Below are 21,355 nucleotides of genomic sequence, written 5' to 3'. Positions count from 1 at the left end.
TTAATACAACAGTTTCTAAGAGAAATTTTAATCACCACAAGGGCCTTCAAATATGAAGGAGATTTAATTTCTGAAAGATCTCAATAAGGACAAGCAAAGGATTTATGCTCCTTTAACTTCCAGTATGTAAGGTAAGAAAACAGTTAAAGAGCTTGAAGACCACTGTGAATAGCAAGACAACTAGAAGCTCTCCCAGTGACTGCACCAAATTTCTTGGGTTTTGGCCCCTATAAAGTTACCTGCTTATACTGAGGTCATTTTAAGACACTTCCACTTGCTATTTCTAAAGGTGATTTAAACCCTCTTGTTTTTACTCCCTTTACTTAAGAGTATAAACTTTAATTAGAAAGGTAAGAAAATATTGGAATAGTTATAGAAAATAGAAAAGTAAAAATATAGCCAAAAGACTGAATTTGGCAGTATGCTATTTCTTCCAATCTCTGTTTTAGAGTCTTAGATTAGTACCTTCCAGTGGACAGGTATGATTGGTGACAACCCCGAATGTTTCTGAGTTTACTGTGAGATGAGGTGAATGGAAGGTCAGTTTTCCAGGTATACCACTGGCCAACAGGCCAAAGCCCCAAGCCTGCCTTAGACATATTTATGGGATCACTATATTTATAACAATGCTGGCATTTAAGATCACACAACACCACATGGCAAGTAGAAACATATCATCCTGTTCTTCTAAGTTCATCCAAATATTCACTAATTGCTATTCCTATCTTTTTAAGAACAACAGTATGTTCTTAGGACATTTTCATACCAATTTCATTATTTATTAATGAAGAATTTCATCTGATTTATTTACTGAATATTTAGAATAATTAAACATATTTACATTTACATCTAAGTTTTAATATCAAAACAATATTCTTGAAATACTACAGGCACTGCAAGGAAGCTTACCAATTTGGTACTGAAAGAATTGCTTGGGTCTACGGCCATACCACCCTGAACAAGCCCGAACTCATCTGATCTCGGAAGCTAAGCAGGGTCGGACCTGGTTATTACTTAGATGAGAGACCACCTAGGAAGACCAGGTGCTGTAGGCATAAAAAATAAAATAAAATTTAAAAATAAAGGATCGTAAGTTGACAAGGTCCTTGCAATCTGTGAGGTCAACTAAGGGTTGCCTAGCTTAAAAAAAAAAAAAAAGAAAAAAGAAAAAGAATTGCTTGGTTCGTAGGTAATTTTAATAAAGTGTTTTTTTCTCATTAAGCCCAAAATAAAATTATTTTTTTCTTGGCAAAATATTTGTGGGTGCCTTGAGTATTTGTCCATGATAACAACTAAATCTTACATTAACTTCATATTTGTCAAAATTTGTAGAAATGTCATATCATTTTGACAGTAAACAAAAAATAAAACATGAGTATCCTGGACTTAGTAAAAAGTAAAAACTGCTTTTGAAAAAGCCACAATATGTTATAATTAACCAAACTTACCGAGAGAAAAATACAGCTGATTGCTACAGTAAATTATAAGTGTTAACATATATCTGGAGCCCATCATTCTGAAATTGTTGAAAAGAACTTGGCCACATTTTTATTCACAAAATGAAAATGCTATAGAGGAGAAAAGAACTCCTCTAGGTAGGACAGTTTAAGTCAGAGCATTAGCCATATGACACTAGAGTATATACAATAAGCCCACCTTTCCATTGATAGAATAGGTATAGCTTCCATTTGTTTCATGAGAATATCAAGGCAAATGACTAACAAATATAAAATACTAGAAAAGTTGTTATATGTTAGTGAATTTTTTTCTGCACTTTCTAGAGGTAAGGTAGGTGGGAATCTGTTGTGTTCTAAAATATTCAGCTCTAAAATACGCTGATTACTTTCAGCGTAATCAGTCGAATTGAATCCAATATTTACTGAGTATCCACTCCATATAGTTTAGCCACATGTCAAAGTTGTAAGGAACATAAATGAGCTCCATCTCTGCCTGCAAGAGTTTTCAATTAGATAGGAACACAAAACAAAAAGGTGAAAATGAGCAAACAAACAAAAAGGTATAAAATCGAGCATTAAATGGAAAATAATTATTTGTCAAAATGTATACACCAAACAATAAGTGCCTTTAAGGAACAAAAGAAACAATGGAATCAGAAAGTCTCATTTACTATGAAGCAAAATATAAGGTATCTGGTTTTGGTTTTTTTGTTTTTTTGTTTTTTTTTTAAACAGCCTTTGAAAGATGAACATTTAAAGAGAGAGAAACACCAAAGAAGCTTTTTATTTGCTTTTTATTCGAGTAAGATGCTCACCGAGACTGGGGCTTACAAGTAAAATGACACTTTAAGTCAAATAGTTCCAAGGGCCCACTGGAAACTTAAGTTAGAACTAGGCATATTCAGTATTTAAAGAAAATACCGTTCTAAGAATATAGTTGTTAAAATTAGAATATTCTGGTTATATTTAAAAGGAGATGAGAGTCAGCTGGAAGAAAAGAAATTCCCTAACCTATTCCATTTCTCTTTCATGAGGATTTGAATACCAGCAAAAGAATTGAGCTACACCAGGAGTTCTCAACTAGAGAACTTCACTCTCAGGGTATATTTGGCATTGTCTAGAGACATTTTGGTTATCAGCAGCTTGGAGTGGGAGTGGGAAGCAATTTCACCCTCAGGGGATATTTGGCATTGTCTAGAGACATTTTGGTTATCAGCAGCTTGGAGTGGGAGTGGGAAGCAATTTCACCCTCAGGGGATATTTGGCATTGTCTAGAGACATTTTGGTTATCAGCAGCTTGGAGTGGGAGGTGCTACTGGTATCTAGTGGGTAGAGGCTAAGGGCACATAAAGATAAATATCCTATAATGCACAGGAAAGGCCTGCACAACAAAGAATTATCCAGCGCAAAACATCAATTGTGCTGAGGTTAAGAAACCCTGAACTAGACCACAAGGGTAATCAATGATGAGACTTCCTACCACAATTCATGCAGCAAAACTGGCTGGATTAAGGTCAAAAATGATATTAAAGTTACAAAGGATGAAGTCATATAGAAATCCAAGCTTAGATAACAACCTTCTTTTGTCAATCACGTTATAATTCTGGTACCAAAAAAAAAAGACATTTTGGGGCATTAAAAACAAATGTTTTTCCAAAGGTGTATAACCTAAATCTAATCTTGAGGAAACATCAGATGGATCCCAAATAAGGTCACGTTCTGCAAAATAAAGATTTAAATAATCTTTAAAAGTGTTCCTGACTTAAATAAACTAAAGATACTCAACTAAATGCAATGTGTGATTCTGAAATAAATCCTTTGGCCATAGAGGACATTGCCAGGAGAATTGGGACACTTGAATGGGTTCTGAGAATTAGATGGTAGTCATGTCTCTATGTTAATTTCCTAATCTCGATGCTTATCATAGTCATGTCATAGTCATGTCAAATATCCTTGTTTGTAATGCACAATAAGAAATTGGGGATGATTGCACATCAGGTTTGAAATTTGCTCTCCAATGGTTGGAGCCAAGGGAAGCCTCTGTGCTGTACTTTCTACTTTTTTGTAGGTTTCTGATTGTTTCAAATTTTTTAAATAAACCAAACAAATGCATTTTGGGGAAAGCAGAATGTCCAGGCATATACTAGCCAAGAAATGTTTTATTTAAAAATACGAAGACACATATTTTTATATATGTCTCTATATAAATATAGAGGCTATAAATATTCACATATATACATAGAATTTTGACATTCTGAAGTCCAGAAATATCTTATTAAATTCTGAGTTTAAAAGTAATATTTCTTTTTTATTTAGTCATGTTAACTCATCCATTAAGTCATTTTAAAATAACTTCAACTTTTTTCCTATTTAATATGACGTATACTTATTGTAGAAATTTAAAGTCACACATTTATCTTTCCAAAAAGAGATAACCATTGTTAATGTTTTGAACATAGTCTTCTAATTTTTCTAACGGAATCTTAAAGTAGATATTTTGTGTAATGTATGCTTGTTTCTAGCTTTTCGCTACAACAAAAATGCTGCACTCATATAGCTGTTATTAAATACATTCAGTTAAACAACCATACCATATTTAATGCCACTTCCCACTACCCCAGGTGGTTATCATATTGCAACTAGTCATATGTCAGACCCAACAATCTCATGCCTTCAAAGATAGTCGGTGTATGCAAACAGAGAAAAAGAAAGTAGGATCTCTCCCCTGCAAAGTGTGGGTCCCACTGAGATGCTAGTTCTTTTTATTTCCAGATCTTTTTTAAGAGGTCTGCAATTGACACGGGGGCAGTGGCGGAGCTGTTCATTAAGTTTCCCCAGAGGAAGCGCAGGGCTTCCTCTTTCCTATTATACTCATTAGTTATTTAAAGAAAATAGTATCAGACAAAAGTTTAATTTTGTCTGATCTCTATTTTAAAATAAGTTTAATTTAAAAATCTCCCATGAAATATATCTTAAGTATACATCAATGTTATATGAATTGTAAATCACATGTGGTCTGGGCTGGTCAAAGCAAGTAGTTCTACAGAAGCAAGTGAAGATTTGTTGTCACTAAGAGCAGTTAGCTTTCCACAAGAAAAATTTTATTTTATAACCTGAACTAATCATAAGGGGAATATGGTATAAAACAATGGATGACTCAAAACTAATTCAATTCCTCTCTTGAAATCAGCTTACTGTCCTTATTGTATTTATGGTGGAAGAGCATCATCCATCAACTCACTATTCTCTACAAAGGACAGCCCAGCACATGTTAATGCTATAACATATTATTATATTATTATATATTATATTGCATATAGCACATGTAATATATAATATTAATATATTTAAAATAATAAAAATAATTTCCAAGGTTTAACAAGTTAAAATGGCTTTAAATATGGCTTACCTTTTTGACTCTGACATATCCTTGTAGGTAATTTTTTTTATTTTATAGTGAATTCTGTATGCGAATTAAAACTATCAAGTACTAGAAAATCCATAAAGTAAAAAACTATTTCATGAGCTTCCACCCTTTTTCTAAAACCTAGAGAGCTGAGTTTCAAATAAACCCAAATTTTAGATGAAAAGAAGTCAGACCATGTCTTAAGGAAAAATTCAAGAACAGCATGATTATATCTATAAGATGGGAATATATACCATGCATTTATAAAACATTTAACATAGTTTATGGACTGTTGGACACACTCAATAAAAGTAACTATGATTATTATTATTATTATTATTATTATTATTATTATTCTGTCACTTATTTTCTTTCTATAGCCAGTAACTATAATGGTTATATTAAAATTAACATTAATGCATTAATGATTGTCATAGTTGCATGATAGTTTATAGATCAAGTCATATTGGTGTCATTATTCCTAATTTGTCAATCAGTTTAATTGGGCTGTAGGTAGAAAAATACGTAGACAATTGCTTCTGTAGTTAGGTCTAGATCACACACAGCATGGGAGGTTATATGTAACCTTCAGTTTGGTGTGAACCAAACTAAGCGAATAAATCAACCACTATTAGTGAGGAAACTAAGTTAGGTAAAAGGAAGCAATTACATACCATCATTATATAGACTCTTTTCAAGAATATTTTAGAAAATGGTGTCCAATCCATTCCACATACATATTTTAAATCCACCTTTTATAACTCTCCTTTTGAATAAAGCACTTACAAAAAATTTCTGGAATTTAGTTCAAGATTTTATGTAGCCAAGATTCTGACCTTTTCTTAGTATATTAAACACTCTTTATAATCATTGTACTCATGACAAATTCTTCCAATCCCTTAATGTAGTAGTCACTATTCCCTCTTAAGGCACCAAATTCCAGAATAGAAAAACGAATATGAAAAAACTGAGTAGAAAGTCAAGTCAGACCATCTTTCTGTTCCTAAGTATCTGGTTTGATCCCCACATTGAGTGTAATTTGTACTTCAAATTCTGCTCTTTTGTACAACAATCTGGGAGAAAAGTAGGTCCTTCCTCCAAGGTGGCTATTTCTCAGAGAATGACTGGGGTTAACAGTTTTGATTGGAAATTGAAAATAAATCTTCAAGCTGAAGGTAAATTATTGCTAACAAATTATCCCTTGTGAATAACAACTTCCTATGTAACATTAATAAAAATATCTTGATTTGTGTAGCTTTCATGCATATTAATGTTAAAGAATTATTTCTTCTGGCTGAAGCAGAAGAAATAACAGAAAGAGGGTTCTGAAAAGAAGAAATTAGGAGAGAATGAGGAATAAGCCCATAAAAGCATGGGAAGTTAGTTAGAGACTGATGTGAGGGAGGGGACAAAACTTACACATATCAAGGCCTGAGCCCAGATAGAAAGGGAAGGAGAAACAGAATTTCCATAATCATAGTGGAGTATGTAAGGGAAACTACAAGGGATAATATGAAGCAAGGACATGAGCATATCATTGGCTTGGCTGTTTAAAGAACAGAGAGCTACAAATGGACAGTGTGATGACCACGTTAAATAATGCATTGTGAGTTAAATTGCTTGGTCTAGCAATCACCAAATAGAAGTTGGAAATAAAGCACAGTCATTGCTATTATTTACACTTACATTCTAATTAACAGAATTATATATAATGTTTGAGCTCACCCCTCTTTATCTGTGGGTATGAGAGAATAAAGGAAACTCATTTGTTTGTACCCCATATATGAAAAGGAGCACTTGGAAGAACAACCAAAGAGATGAAGCACATTCTTTGCAGAGCCAAATGGCAAAAGATGATCTAGATAGCCAGCTTGGTTTAAAATGCTTAGTGCCTACCTTCACTCTGGGTAATCTTTCAAGAGTGGCTTCTTCCGAAAAAGAACTTCCCCAGAAAAAGGCACAAGAATGATAGCACGCAAAGTCTTGAGTGAGATTTTACTCATATCACTGCTCCCTACCCATTCACAAAATGTCCCTGCTCTCAGACCAGTGAGAAGCATCTAGGCATCACACCCACCATGTACTACCCTCCCAAGATCCCTCATAAGACACATGAGCACCACACACTACTCTATAAGCAGCCTCCCTCCAACACCTGGAATAACAGACAGAATTGATGAGTAGTGAGCTGCTGGTGTTCTGAAAGCCCAAAACCTAAAGGTGCCAGAGGCATGATGAGACAAAAATCATGAGCTCTTATATAACAGGTATCTTGGGAAATACCTTAAGACAGGTATTGTTATGGGTTCTAGGGAGATATGCAGCACAAAGCTGCGGCTTGTCTGTAAAGTCATATATCTGAATTAATAAGCTATATGACCTTGAGAAAGTCAAACTTCCTATATTTCAGTTTCCTTATCTCTCATTAAAAGGGGTTGGAGTCAAACATCTATGCATATCTAAAAGCATTATCGTAAAACAATTTTTTTCACAATAATTTATGAACTTAACATGTTGCTCAAAACTTAAACCTTAGTCTCCTTTCCTGAATTAGTTTAACTGCTAATGACCCTGAGCAGTTTCATGAAGTAGTGATCAAATGCAAGGAATTCCTTGCTCCAGTGACCAATTTAATCTATCTGCCCTGTGGTCCCTCACTCTCATGATCCAGTCATAAATATATCCATTTTGGTTATCATATTATGTTTTGATAATAAGGTCACTCAGGAAATACATTGCCAGCAAGATGTACTTGGCATTTCAATGATTAAGCAGAATGGACTATGCAGACTTGTTTCAACAATTCTAATCAAGCAAGCTTCCCTCTAGGAAATCTTATCAAGCTACTGAGAAAGAAGCACGTGGACTTTTCCTTTTAATAAGAGCCACTAGGTCTGCCAAACTTTGAGAAGTCAATAAACAATATTTGAAAACAATAGGAGGAAGAGAAAACAATGCATTCTCAAAAGCATCACGTGTGTTTGCCTCTTCTATTTTTCAAAATGGAAGTGGCCTTATTTTTCCTCTAATTATAAAGATTTTTTACCACATATTGTTGAATTGCTCTTCAGGGGGCTTGTCCTAGATGATTTTCCCACCAGCAGTCTATAGTGTCCATTTGAGTCTTTGTCAATGTGTTGGTTGAAATAATAGTATCTTCTTTTAAGTTGAATTTTTAATTATCAGTGAGGTTAGTTTTTCACTTGTTTATTACAAATTATTTATGTTGTTTGTCCACTTTTCTATTGTTGTCTTTTTTGCTTTACTCATTTAAAAGATCTCTTTATATTAGGGATATTTGTCCTTGATTATTTTTGTTACAAATATCTTTGTCCAGATTGCTGTTTACATTTTAACTTTGTTCATGAAATGTTTTTTCTGTGTAAAAGTTTCAGCTTTTATGAAGTCAATATTTTATAGCATCAAATATTTTAATCTTTTGTTTCACTGCTTAGGAATATTTTTCCCACCCACCTATTTATACTTTTTCAAGTATTTTGCTTTCAATTTTTTGCTCTTGAATTTCTGGTATATCTAATATTTCGATGTAAGGTGTGATTTGGAGATTCTATTTTATTTTTTTCCAGTTATTTTGACCCCGATGATTGAAAAATCCACATTTTCTTTTTTTGATTTGAAATATCTCTGCTTCCTAATACTAAATTCTAATATGTAGGTGTCTATTTTTTCTGGACTTTCTACTATTCTTCCTTGATCTCCTCATCTAATGTGAACTGATTCTGACACCACTATCAAAGTGTTTCAATGGTGTGATTTCAAAATTTCTTTTAATATGTGGTCAGGCAATGCTTCCAAGTTGTATTTCAAAAATCTCTTGGCTATTCACACAGGTTCCTTACTCTAGTAGCAATTAGGCACTTGAAGTGAAGTGTTGAATATGTGTGTGTGCATGTGTGTGTTTTAAAGTGCACAAACTTATAAAAGTTCTAAAGCAAAAAATTTCACAGGAAGTGTTCGTTATCCCCTCTCAGACATAGTAAGAGTGGCCATTGTTTTGAAAGGATACTCAGAGTGTGGGCAGTGATGAGGGTCAGAAATTTTCTACCCACAAGATGTATATTTGGCTGGCTCATTACGGTCACTACAGATTTAAGTATGATGAAAACATATGTGTATAGTGCATCTTCTTCATTGCATTACTTTTAAAAACATTAAAATTATCATGTAAGTGGAAAGAATGAAACTTACAAGTCCTCCCACCTCCTTCATTTTTAAAGCTATGTGGACTTGTTGCAACAAATCAGATATTAAAGCCTTTCAATCACATTCATTTCTGCTGTATTCTCTTAGACTTTGTTTGTCAGGCTCTATTTCAGTTGCAGCTTCTACAGTCCCCTTTTCCCATAGCAAGAGTCACTTCATCCCATCTGTAATCTGTGAACCAATCATTGACAACCTAAAACCAAATGAATGCTCCCATAATATCATTTACTCACTAGTCACGTGGCATTGCAATTGCCATTGTTTTTACCTGTAAGCTTTATTAATAAAGAGAATAATCACTATTATATCCCAGTGCCTAGCTTAGTGACTGACAATATGAATCTCAATAAATATTTAATGAATAGGAGAATGCCAAATTCTAAATGTGAAGCAGGAGGGACACATAGAGCTCTAGACCTATACTCTCAAATTTAGCATCAGCTTAGTTGTTTTAACATTGCATGACAATTTGGCATCTCACTGAGAGTCTCTAGGACTGCCCCTCCTCTAGAACTACCCTGTCTCTGAATCCCACCTCCCTGTTCTCTTCCTTCATCTTGTTGACAGGCCTGCTAAAAAGGCAGATTCCTTGTCTGTGTCAAAACACAGCCATGCTCCATCTGCCTGGCAAGACACCCTAGAACCATATGTTAAACTCTCAGATGCCAGCTGCTAACCTGAACCACTCTTTGTCATCTAATGTCAAATTATTTAGATCCTGTGTTCTACCTGCTCTCAGTTCAGTACCAGCCCAGCCCTTCTTCCAGCTACTTGAATGGGTCTTGCCTGATTGAGCCCAGAGCATGTCCTTCAAGATGAGCAGACTGAGCGGATTTCACTCTATAATCAGTTGCTTTCACTCAGCCCAAATCCTTTTTAGTTCTCACACAACAGTAATTGAAGTCCAGCTCCTATAAAAATGTCTGGGAACAGAAATCGAAATAATAATCCAGATATAAATCAAATTGTAGGATTTTAACCATACATTCACACTTTGTGGAAAAACTAGAGCTCTGTTTTTTCTCTAATCTTTCTCTCAAAAGGACAAAATTCTTCACTTTCCGAGAAACCACAAGTCACTTTCATCTGGTTTTCCCCCTTGTCCTCTCCTCTGTTTGAGCTCAGCATTTCACATGTTCATTTTGGTGAGATTCCATCGTACTACATCACCAGGAACACATGTGTTCCACTGGGACTCTATTCCCTGGAAGATGTGAATGGTGATGTAAATAACAGCATCATTGGAATTTGGAGGAAGTGAGTCCTGAAAGAAAGTGAAATAAGGCAAAATCAAGCAACTATAATCAATATTTCCCTTTTGGGTAATGTGAGTAGTATTGATACTGATAGGGAACTTCAGTGGTATTCATCAGCTGGAGCTGTCAGCAGAAACATTAATTAAATGGCAGCTGTTGCTTTACCACTTGTAAGGGAGTGGAGCAATCCTAACTCCAAAATAGATTTCTGAGGATGAGAACATTTCCAGCCAATAAACCACAATAAGAGCCTGAATGTATTTTTTTCATAAGTTTTACAGCTCATGAGTGAAAAGATGAGGGACAAATATTTTGCAATTAGACTTGTGTCAATAGTTATGTTTTATACCACTGTATTTAAAGTAAGAGTTCTAATCTGCTATTGGAAATACAATATCATGCCAATCATAGCTACAGAGTCCAACTTCCACTCACTTATACATTGATTATTCTCTAATATTCTAGTAAACATTTAAAATGTTTGTTGGTTTTTAATTTGTACTGCTATAAAAGCGATATGTGACCATTAAAGGTTTAAAGAATAGTGAGAAGCAGAGAAATAATCACCCATGGTCACTGGTTATTATTCTCATATTTATTTTCATAAAATTATGTTCAGCCAAATCAGTGGAAACTGGTCAATAGTGTTTACCTTCTCAATTCCAAGACATTTAACGCAGTCAATTTAACAAACATTTATTGAGCACTTGTTTTGAGCAATGTGATTTTTAAAATAGTCCCAAATTATACCTGACTCTATCACGTTCAATTTTAAATTTATATATAAATATTTATTATAAAATAATTATAATATTCTCTCAGTTTTTGTTTAGTTTCTATTGCTACAGTATTTGCCGTTGGTGATTTTTATCTTGCTAAATTTCATTAAACCAGACACTGTGTATAGATTTTTGCCTAAGTGTGGAAAAACCTGCACTATAGAATTTCAAACTTACAGGATCAACCAGAAAATTAATTCCATACATGCTACCTAAAAATGTAGACTTTAAAAGGTCTTCAGAGTACATTGACCCACTGGCCAGTCAATTCCATGGGACAGATCGGCTTGTTTCCAACACACCTGCGACTTAAGAAGAAGCAGAGTGATTAATCCCTTCCTGATATTGTTATTACCAGGACAAGTTAAGGGGTGGTATGAAAGTCCAGACAGGGGGATCCCAGAGAAAATAGTGAACCCAGCCAAACTCACAGAACTAGGAGAAAAGTCAAGGGTCTAAATAGGAAAGTAGAGTTTGTGCTTAAAATTTTCAAGGAAAAGTAAAAAGAATATGTGCTCCGAAGGAAGGCAGAAAATATTAAATTGATCGACAAGGGAAAGGATAAACGATATAAGAAACAAAGTCCCTGGGGTAAATGAAGCATCATGAGACAGTCTCTAAGAGAATGGATTGCCTCCAATTGGTCCCCTTATTCAGAAAATAGAGAAGAAGGCAAGGACTCAATTTCTAGTCAAGCAGATAACCTAGTTAGTGGGAACCCAGAGCACCAAACCTGGCTGCCACAAGACTCTTGATGCTGAAGCAGGGAAGTAGCTTGCATTCAACACCTTATATTCTCAGAGCTGGCTCCAGAACAGCAAAGTGATTAAGAGATTATGAGCACCAATTGATAGTCCAATTGCCTGGACTCAAATCCCAGATCTGCCACCTGCTTATTGGGGGGCCACGGACGATTCCCTCAGCCTACTTATCTGTAAAATGTGGAGTATATGAATATCTGCCTAATGGGGTTTTAATACCTAATACATAGAAAGTGCTCATTAAACATTAGCTACTTTGTTGTTTATTATGATCATATGATAGAAAGAGCAATAGCCTAAGATACGAGGACTTTGAACCTTTAGCCAAGTGACTTCTCTTCCCTCTTCCTAGTACCATCTTCTTTAAAATGATGAGATTATACTAGATAACTGATTCCTACCCTGAACGCACATTAAAATCACATAAAAGCTTCTAAAATAGATGAGTACTTGGGCACCTACTCAGGCCAACTTGAATTAGAACTTCTGGGGCATAGCTTGGGCATCTGCATTTTTAAAGCATATGAGGTGATTCCAATGCATAGGAAGTGTTCAGAACCACAAGACTAGATGATCTTAGAGCCCTACGTGAACTCAGAGTCTAGAGGTTTCTACTCTCTCAGTTTCCAGCTGTATGATCTGACACTGTGAGACTCAGAGCCTCCATTCCTCCTTGAAATCAGACCAGGTGCAGAGGTGCTAAGAGAATGAGTAGCTCTTACGGAATATCTTAGATAACCCCTGAATGAATATGACAAACTGTTAATATCTTCCATTTAAGAAGCATTAGCTAGATTCACTTAGTTTTGTTGCCAAAAGAAATTTAGAATAATTAAATGAGAACAAACTATACTGCCAGAGCCAACCAATCAAGCCCTTTGTCACCAAAAAATAGAATACTAATTCTTTCCCTCCTTTTACACTGTTATACCTTTTTACATAAAGATAGGAGAGGACAAAAGGGAAATTCCGAATTTATTTGTTGTAAAAAAAATCAGGAAAGATCATGTGAATAAAACAGAGGGCCTTGATGAAATATAACACATCAATATCTTTATTTTGGATTAAATAGGTCCATGCCACAAAGCAAAGAGTATATTTGCTTCAGGAAAACATTTAGCCTGTTAGGTAAGTAGTAATATAAGTCTTATGCATTGACCAATAATGAGTGTGTAAAAGTGTGTTGTGGGGGTTAGGGTATGCTAGTATAGTTGTGACAATATACTGTTAACAATTCATAGAATAGAGTTTCTGAGAGGGTGGAGATTCATTCTGTTATGTGTTCACTTCACATGAAACATTCATCTTCCTGTGACATTCAATCTCACCACCAGAGATATCTGACACACTGGAAAGGTAGAGTATTTATGGCCACTGGCATAAGAAACAGCAAAGCATTGTCTGCTCCATCAAAATTTTATTAGAACTACTCTCCTTTTACTTCAGACCATTGCAAAAGTTAAACGCCATACATATAAATAGAAACTCAAAAATTCCAATTATATCCAAATAGCTAGACATTTAGCATCATTAAAAGTATCTCTTGTTTAATAAAGATAAAATAATTAAATAAAATATCCAATAAAATATCTCATTCCATTGCTCCACAGCAGTAAACAACTGGCTGAAAAGTATCAGGTAATTTTCCTTAAACTGTAGCAAGCTTTCTGGGTTTTTTTGTTTTTTTGTTTTTTGTTTTTTGTTTTTGAAGGAACAACATGCTGCCAGACTGACAACTCACTACCTAAACAAAGTTACTGAGAGTCAATAAGAGCTCTTATATGGAATGAGAACTTCTGTCTCCTTCCTCACCGTTTCCTCCAACCAATATACACGTACTACCAAAGGCTACTTCAAGAAATACTGCTACCAACAGCTGAAATAAGAATTTAGTAGGATTCCCTCTTGAACCTACTTAAAAAACTGAGTGCTTATGAATAAGGTAGAGATCTGCAGAACATTTCAAATGTTACGATGGAAGGTGAGGTTCTGAGTTGTCAACAGGAGCAACAACAGACCAAAACTCCAATGGTATCAAAGGGTCTGGCTACAAGACTAGCCATAATAACACAAAAATTCAACTGTCCCATGGCATTATCTCCCAGGGAATCAACTCATTAATGCAGAAACCAGGAACCACATTGCCCCATCAGTAACTGGAAGAATAGCCTCTGCAAACAAGTGCCCCAGGCATGAGCTCTTTCTGAGTTGCTAAATTCCACTGACCACCGAAGCTTCTGGTTCCACCTTGGAACACTGGAGAAGAGCCTTAATTGGCCTTGAAACTCTTTGTTCTTTACTCTTAGTGAATCTTTTCAGACTGAAGGGGAAACTGACTTCCTGAAGTGTCACATTCTACACTTTTCACTAAAACATTTCACAGTCATCTAGGTGGAGGACTTCCTTGAACAACTGGCTACAAGAAAGTGGTTGAAACTATGGGCTAAATAAGGTCAAGTTGCCTGAGTCTGAATTTCAAATCTACCACGGGGTAAATACTTACCATCTATAAGACTCATTTTACTAATCCATAAAACAGAGATAAAAATAGTGCCTGAGATGGTTGTTATGAGAAGTAAATAAAATCATCCATGTAAAGTGCTTGGCACAACCTCTACAGAACAACCTCTAGTATATGCTAGCTATTATTACCATCATTTATATGTATGAAATAAGTATATATAGATATATAATATGTGTATTATATAGATAATATGTTATATGTGGTTATTATTATTATTATTATATTATTTATTATATCATTACATAAGAATTGGAATTGAGATGTCCCAGGCATTAGTCAGAGCATACGGTATGCTGAGCAACGATCTATGAAATAAGCAGAATATAGAAGGTGGGGATATATTACCCACAGTTGAGGGGCCCCTGAGGAGTAAATTCTACTAAAGCAGCTGGCTTCCTTAAGGACCAAAGAAACAACAGGCTGTGTGTGACCAAAGCAGTTGGTTTGGTGGTGGCCAAACCAAAAGATGATATCAAGACAGCATGTGAAAGTTAAGCTCATGTGTAAGGCCCCTCCCTCATCCAAATACCAGGCTGCTCTTCAAGCATGTGTCACTTACTAAACAGTTAATGAAACACAAAGAGACTTGAATACCTCCAGTGTCACATTTCAAGACTTATAGAATAATTAGGAAAAATCTGAGCTGGCAAAACTCTTCCTGGCTCTCCCTGACAAGCAGACCATCTTTGTTTTCCATTAGTGTGTGTTGTCGTCACAGTAACTGCAAGGCTCCAAATACAGGCCCAGAGTGTCATTTCCTCATGTACTTAGGCTGCCACACTGAAATAGCATTATGAACTCAGCAATACCTCTTCCTTTCCTGTTGTGCTGTGGTACCTCAGTCAAAGAAGCAGCCCTAAAATGAGTTACTTAAGACATAAGTATATTAAAGAGATACAAGGAAAAATAAAGTCTATTTATCCATATTACTGTATCGCCTATGACTTGTGTGTGACTTTGTTTTTGCAAAGCTCTTTTAGATAAACAAGGCTAGTTGGCAAGTTGACTATCTTGATGATGTCAACAGTCTACTGTTTTCAATCGAATTGTAGTTTGGCTTTAAATCTTAAGATAATCATTTTTTAAAGAATGCATTTGGCTAACTCTGATACATCCATTGCATGGCTTCCTTACACCTTTTCCTTACAAAGATAAGCAGCAGATAATTCATTTTTTTAAAATAACTTCAGAAGACTACAGTTATAATTATTGCAAGAGCAAAAAAGACTGTTTTCAAGTGTAGATGTATAAGGTCCTTGACTAGTGAAGCAACAATTATCATTTTCATCTGCTTTGGTAAAGGAGGAAGGTGACAGCATTTAACCAAGAGAAAGCAAAAACAGAAATCCCTAAACTTTCAGGACTCAATTAAAGTCAGATCACTTGAGATAAATTCTGTATTCATTTTAAAAATTCTTTTTAGTCTTTCACAGATCTCAGAAATACATAAATCACCCAATATTATGCACACTGATATTATTTCCCAAAAAGAAAAAGCAACACCAACCTTCTTTTGACTTTTCAGTGCTGCTGTGGCTTAAACAAAGCTTTCAGGGACTAGGGTACTGGTTAACATTGTGTTTCTTCATCTCTCTGCTGGGATTTTCTTGAGTTCTGCAATCAGCTGGTTAACAGCCAAAGAGAGCTGCTCAACTCATGTTTGACTTTTCTTATTCTAAGTTCTTCCACAACTCACTGCATGGCCTTTGAGACTGCCTCAGCTCTGCCACAAGGAGCTTCCTTTTCCCTTCTCTGATTAACTAAAGAATAGGACTGACCATTTAAGGGAGAAAAAGAACATAATCCAATATATTTTCCTAAGGTTCCTATATTATTTGCCCTAGAACCTTTATAATGTATTTTGTAAAGCCAGGAAAAATTCTTTCCTTATTTTCTTTTATTTCCTTCCTTCCTTCTTTTCTTCTTTCCTTTTTCCTTTTCTTCATTCCTTCCTTCCTTCTTTCTTTTCTTCTCTCCTTTCTTTCTACAAGATTTTCGTTAGAGAACGACAATTACAAAACTCAGTTTGCCGTATCTTTTAGAAACTCATTCTTTCAATTGAGAAAAATAAAACAAAATCAAGAAGTGTAAGCCATAACTACCCTGCATAAGATTTGTTGGCACTAAAGCTACTAAGAAACTTCCTTGCTTACAATGTTTCATATGTTTTTGTTAAATTAAATATACAGAATAGTAATCACCCCATAATATACACACACATATTTATGATATAACACTATTTTTGTTTGTCTTGGAACATACTTTCTTGACATATTTAAGAAGAATGAATAGGATTAAGGGCAATGAATAGCAAGAATTCATTTCTATTTGGTCAGGTTGAAGCTAGCATGAGATGACCTTTTTTGGTCTTTTCCTTTTTATCTGTTACTAGGTTAGTAAAACAAAACAAAACATCTAAGAGAAGAAATAAAGAATGATAAATTTAATAATATATCCCTCCATGGAGGAAGAAGTTTCCATTGCCATCCATACATTACCCAGTGTAGTCAGCTATAAAAGAGACGCCCAAGCACTATACGTAAACATACTTTATCTACAAGTACAAATATAGAAACCATATATTAGTCTATGCCATGAGTAATTTCTTAGCCTTTTTAGTAATAATTCTATAAGACAGCAGACTGCCGAGTGAGAAGGGAGGGTTTAAAACATAAATTCCATACTAAATTATTGGCTGGCATTCAAACTATGTCTGCTTAGAGTACCCAGCAGCAAAGTATGTCCCAAACAGGGTTCTTCTGTTTAAGCAATACATTCTTCTGCTTTTTCTATGATCTATAAACTTGAGTTCACAGACTATCTGTAACCAAGAATTTTGTGTGCAACGAAGATTAAAATAAACATATAACTATATTTAAGATGTTATAACAAAGCAAAAATCACTTAAATTTATTAAAAAGTCTATCAGACAACTGTGTTTTCATTTAATCTTCAAAACAACTCCATTAAGAAGATAGTATTATTATCCTCATTTTATAGATGAAGAAACTGAGGCACAGAGAGTAATTTGCCTAGGATCACAGTGAGTTGAAATATGAACCCAGGCCATCTGGTATGCCTGTGCTACTAGTCTTTCCAGCCTCCTCTTCCATACCAATAAACATGTCCTTAAATCCACAACTCAGATTTAAGGAAACAGAATATATTTTATTAGCATATCTTTTATTCTATTGCTATATATAATAAAATAATAAATGTATAAACAAACATGTTGCAAGTTTTTAATGTCATTTCCTAACAAGTTCTTACCAATCTTTTTTCTCTTAAATTTTTCTGCTAAAACAGATCTCAAACTTGCCCTCTCACTTCCCATGATGCTGTTTTTCTAAAACCCACATGTTTAGAGAAAACAAGATGAGACAAATGAGTGAAAATGTGATAAATAAACTATAAAATCCTATTTCTTAGGGTATCTGTTTTATGAAGAAATGCTCATCTTCCAGAAAAAAAAATTAGCATTAGTTTAGATATGTATTTTACCAGAAAGTTTTGCTTCTAAGGAAAAAGTAAAAATTATAACCACAGGGCAACCACTGCTAAATGAATATATTAAATATTTCACTAATTTCATTAGGAAAATCCCATAGTGATTCTTGCTGAACACCCATTTAGAAGAGTAATTTTAACCTCCTTGGCCATCTTAAAATATAAAGATAAGGCTTTTCTTTTGATAAACAAAAAAAATTGCTTCGAAATCATGGTTCATATTTGATCTTACACAATAAGGCTATAAGCTTCATGAGTGATTAAAAACAAAACTAAGAAATGTCTCTTTTTTTATATATCTAGGGGAAAAAAGGATTATAACATCATGTTTAAATATTTTAATATTCAAGGCCAGATTCTAATCCATGATGATCAATAATTAGAAGGAGCCCTAATTTAAATGAATATATAGTACCAAAGGTAACTATATATAGAATCTGGTACCAAAAAATAACAAAAATATATGCATTAATAGCATTTACAGGTCTTGGTGCATACACAAGATATACATGTATACATATAGTCTTTATAGATCCCCTTTCTATTTCATTCTCGAGAAGGTAAATCATCTCCACAATTGGGTACATCTGTATAATTACAATTACTTGTAATTTTTCTGTGCATGGGAAAACTATGAAGAGTTTCCTTAAGAAATTTTTGAGATAAAAAACTATTAACTGGCCTATATCTATGCTACCCTGAACAAACCCGATCCTGTCTGATCTCGGAAGCTAAGCAGGGTCAGGCCTGGTTAGTACTTGGATAGGAGACCACCTAGGAAGACCAGGTGCCATAGGCGTAAAAAATAAAATAAAATAATAAGGGATTGTAAGTTGACAAGGTCCTTGCAATCTGTGAGATCAACCAAGGGTTGCCTCATCTAAAAAAAATTAAAAAAATAAAAAATTAAAAAATTAAAAAATAAAGCTACTAATTGTACTTAAAGTTGTTTTTCTTGATTTTGTACTTATCTACACTTTCTCACATATTCATCATTAGCAATCTGGAGCCAAAAATTTAATAGGACATCCACAATTTGCATAGGCCTGAAAAGCTCCAAAGCCAAGCGGTGCTTAAGATGATGCTTTGTACCTAATCATCTTTATTAAAATATTCTGAATTTAAAAGAGGAAACTCTGTTCTAAAGTACTCTAATTTTAACAGAGCACCAAACTGTCTAAACTAAAAGGGAATCAGTTCTAAAAGGAATGGTCTGGGATATCATTGTGAAAGTAGAAAACACTGATCTGGGTTCTAAAAGGTAAACACAGTGTCTACAGGAAAGGGGATGAAAGGTGCTCCAGGTGTGGGGAGGAAAACAGGCAGGGGTGGAACATTGAAATGTGCACTGTGTATGTGCTTGGAGAATGGCCCAAAATCTGAAAAAATCTGAAGCAAAGGAATGGACACTTGCTGTTGAATAGTGAGAGCTGAGACTGGAAAAGTTAAGTACGTGCCAGATGATGGAAGGTTTTCAAAATACCCAGCCTAGGTGTTTGGCAGCAACTACAAGTCCCAGAAGATAACCGAAGAGTAGGAAGACAAACATAGCAATGCTTTAGGAAAATTAACCCGTGGTCATGGGCAAGATGGTTTGGATGGCAATGATGGGGAGGAGGGGAGCAGCACTGTTATAATACAGACTGAGGGTGAAGGGAATGGGCCTTAGTGTGGTAGAAGACATGGTAATGGAATCTAACAACTCTGATGGTGAAGGAGAAAAGGAGGATTCCAAAATAACACAGAAATATGAACTTGAGGGAACAGGAGAACAGAATCTGTATGGCTCACGGAGAGTCTGATTGTTCATATACTAGAGGAAACCACATGGTTTAACCTGAGCTATTTTTGATTCTCAGTGGTAAATTTACAGCCATAAAGACAATGATACTCAAAAGTTCAATTCATCAGAAAACATGGCTTTCACTCAGAGCTAAATGCTGCACTGGATTATCTACACACTGTTCCACTGACTCCCAAAGAAATTACATGCCTAGAACTAATGGTAAATTTTGGCCTTGCATGTACATTTGTAAGCCAACAATGTGACCCTTCCTAAGATAAAAACAAGAAAAATGTAAAGCATTTAGCTCTGACTTTTCAAAACTCAAGAAGATATTTCATTTCCACTAAAGCACCAGGAGTTTCATTCTCTGATACCCATGATTATCCAAGTGCAGTTTACAATATTACTTGTATACATTAATTATATTTAATTAGCTTCATTCACTTTTTAAACTAATTTTATAATCAGAATTATGAAATATAACACATACTGAAATATATATGATTTCAGGAAAATTTTTCTTAAAGTTTCTAAAAGTTTTTCTTAAAATAGGAACATTTACTGAAAGGATTGATATATTTGTCAACAATTTGTTCAAAACTGACGGGTAAATTCTTTATTTGGCAAAATAGACTCAAATAATTCCTTTTAAAATGTTCATCTGTGTCTTCTTTAATATTATCCTTAGATTAGGCTATTTATTCAAATTATCAAGTTCATTTAAAGGAACAAACTTTTTGTACAAATCCAACGCAACTACAGACACCAGGTGTCAACACTAACCACATCACCAATGTACAGCCATAACTTTTGTCAGATTGAAAGCGAAATTGATAACTAAGCAATTCTGAGAAAAGAGCATTGCAATTCATGGAAGGTGAGACAATATATTAACAGATGAAAGTAGGATTTCCTTTATACTATAGTAAACACCCTCATACACACATACATGCAACTTAAGAAAAGACTTTTTGTAATAAATTTGATTTTAGTTTTAAAAATCAGAACCTGTTTTATCTGTATACAAGCAATTGCTCAATTTAAACACACACACACACACGCACACAAAATGACATTCTCCTGAATAGTTTGTATTCAACAACTGCAAAGGTAATGAGCTAATACCAGGCATATTTTGTGCTTAGTCAGAAGCATTTGGGGTGACTGTAAAGTAATGAGGTCAGAACCAGCACGAGGTGTACCAGTGTAATCAGAGAATCAGGCAAAGGGAAAGCATATAGCAGCAAGTCAAAAGTACAGCAATACAAACACCGTGTGGGACTTTCCTCCCACTTACCACACAAGCTGCTCAGCTAGTTTCAATAAATGAGTTATTTTGCTTCTGGGGAAATATTCCTACCATTGGTTAGCCATTCTAATTGTGAAAGGAGCTGTGAAATTGTCCTTTGTCATATTTGTTACCTGCTGAAGAATGATAACTTGGCAGAAATACTTTGATGGCTATTAAAACATCATAACAATCTTAGTGTTTAAAACAGAATCAGTATAATTCGGAGAAAGACATGATGTTTCCGATTCTTTAAAAATAATTCACAATCATTATCATAATTCCTAAGTGTGTTATCACAGAGTGGAACAGTAAGAATCAAAGGAAACAGACAACACAGTATCGAAGAGAACTCTCTTCTTGTGGA

At 34.7% G+C, this 21,355-nt stretch overlaps 1 protein-coding gene and 2 pseudogenes across 2 annotated transcripts in view; 2 read left to right on the top strand and 1 right to left on the bottom strand.

The window, feature by feature from the left end:
* FILIP1 (filamin A interacting protein 1) overlaps positions 1–21,355 on the bottom strand; it is a 186,476-nt gene that overhangs the window by 164,570 nt on the left and 551 nt on the right. The gene's annotated exons all lie outside the window — the stretch shown is intronic.
* Positions 937–1,055, top strand: LOC112474678 (annotated as a pseudogene).
* On the top strand, positions 18,595–18,713 carry LOC112474754 (annotated as a pseudogene).

This window comes from Pteropus alecto, unplaced genomic scaffold, assembly GCF_000325575.1.
Source record: "Pteropus alecto unplaced genomic scaffold, ASM32557v1 scaffold7, whole genome shotgun sequence".
In the NCBI taxonomy this organism is placed as follows: Eukaryota; Metazoa; Chordata; class Mammalia; order Chiroptera; family Pteropodidae; genus Pteropus; species Pteropus alecto.
The sequence above is the reverse complement of the archived record's forward strand: the minus strand, read 5'-3'. Positions and strand labels throughout refer to the sequence as shown.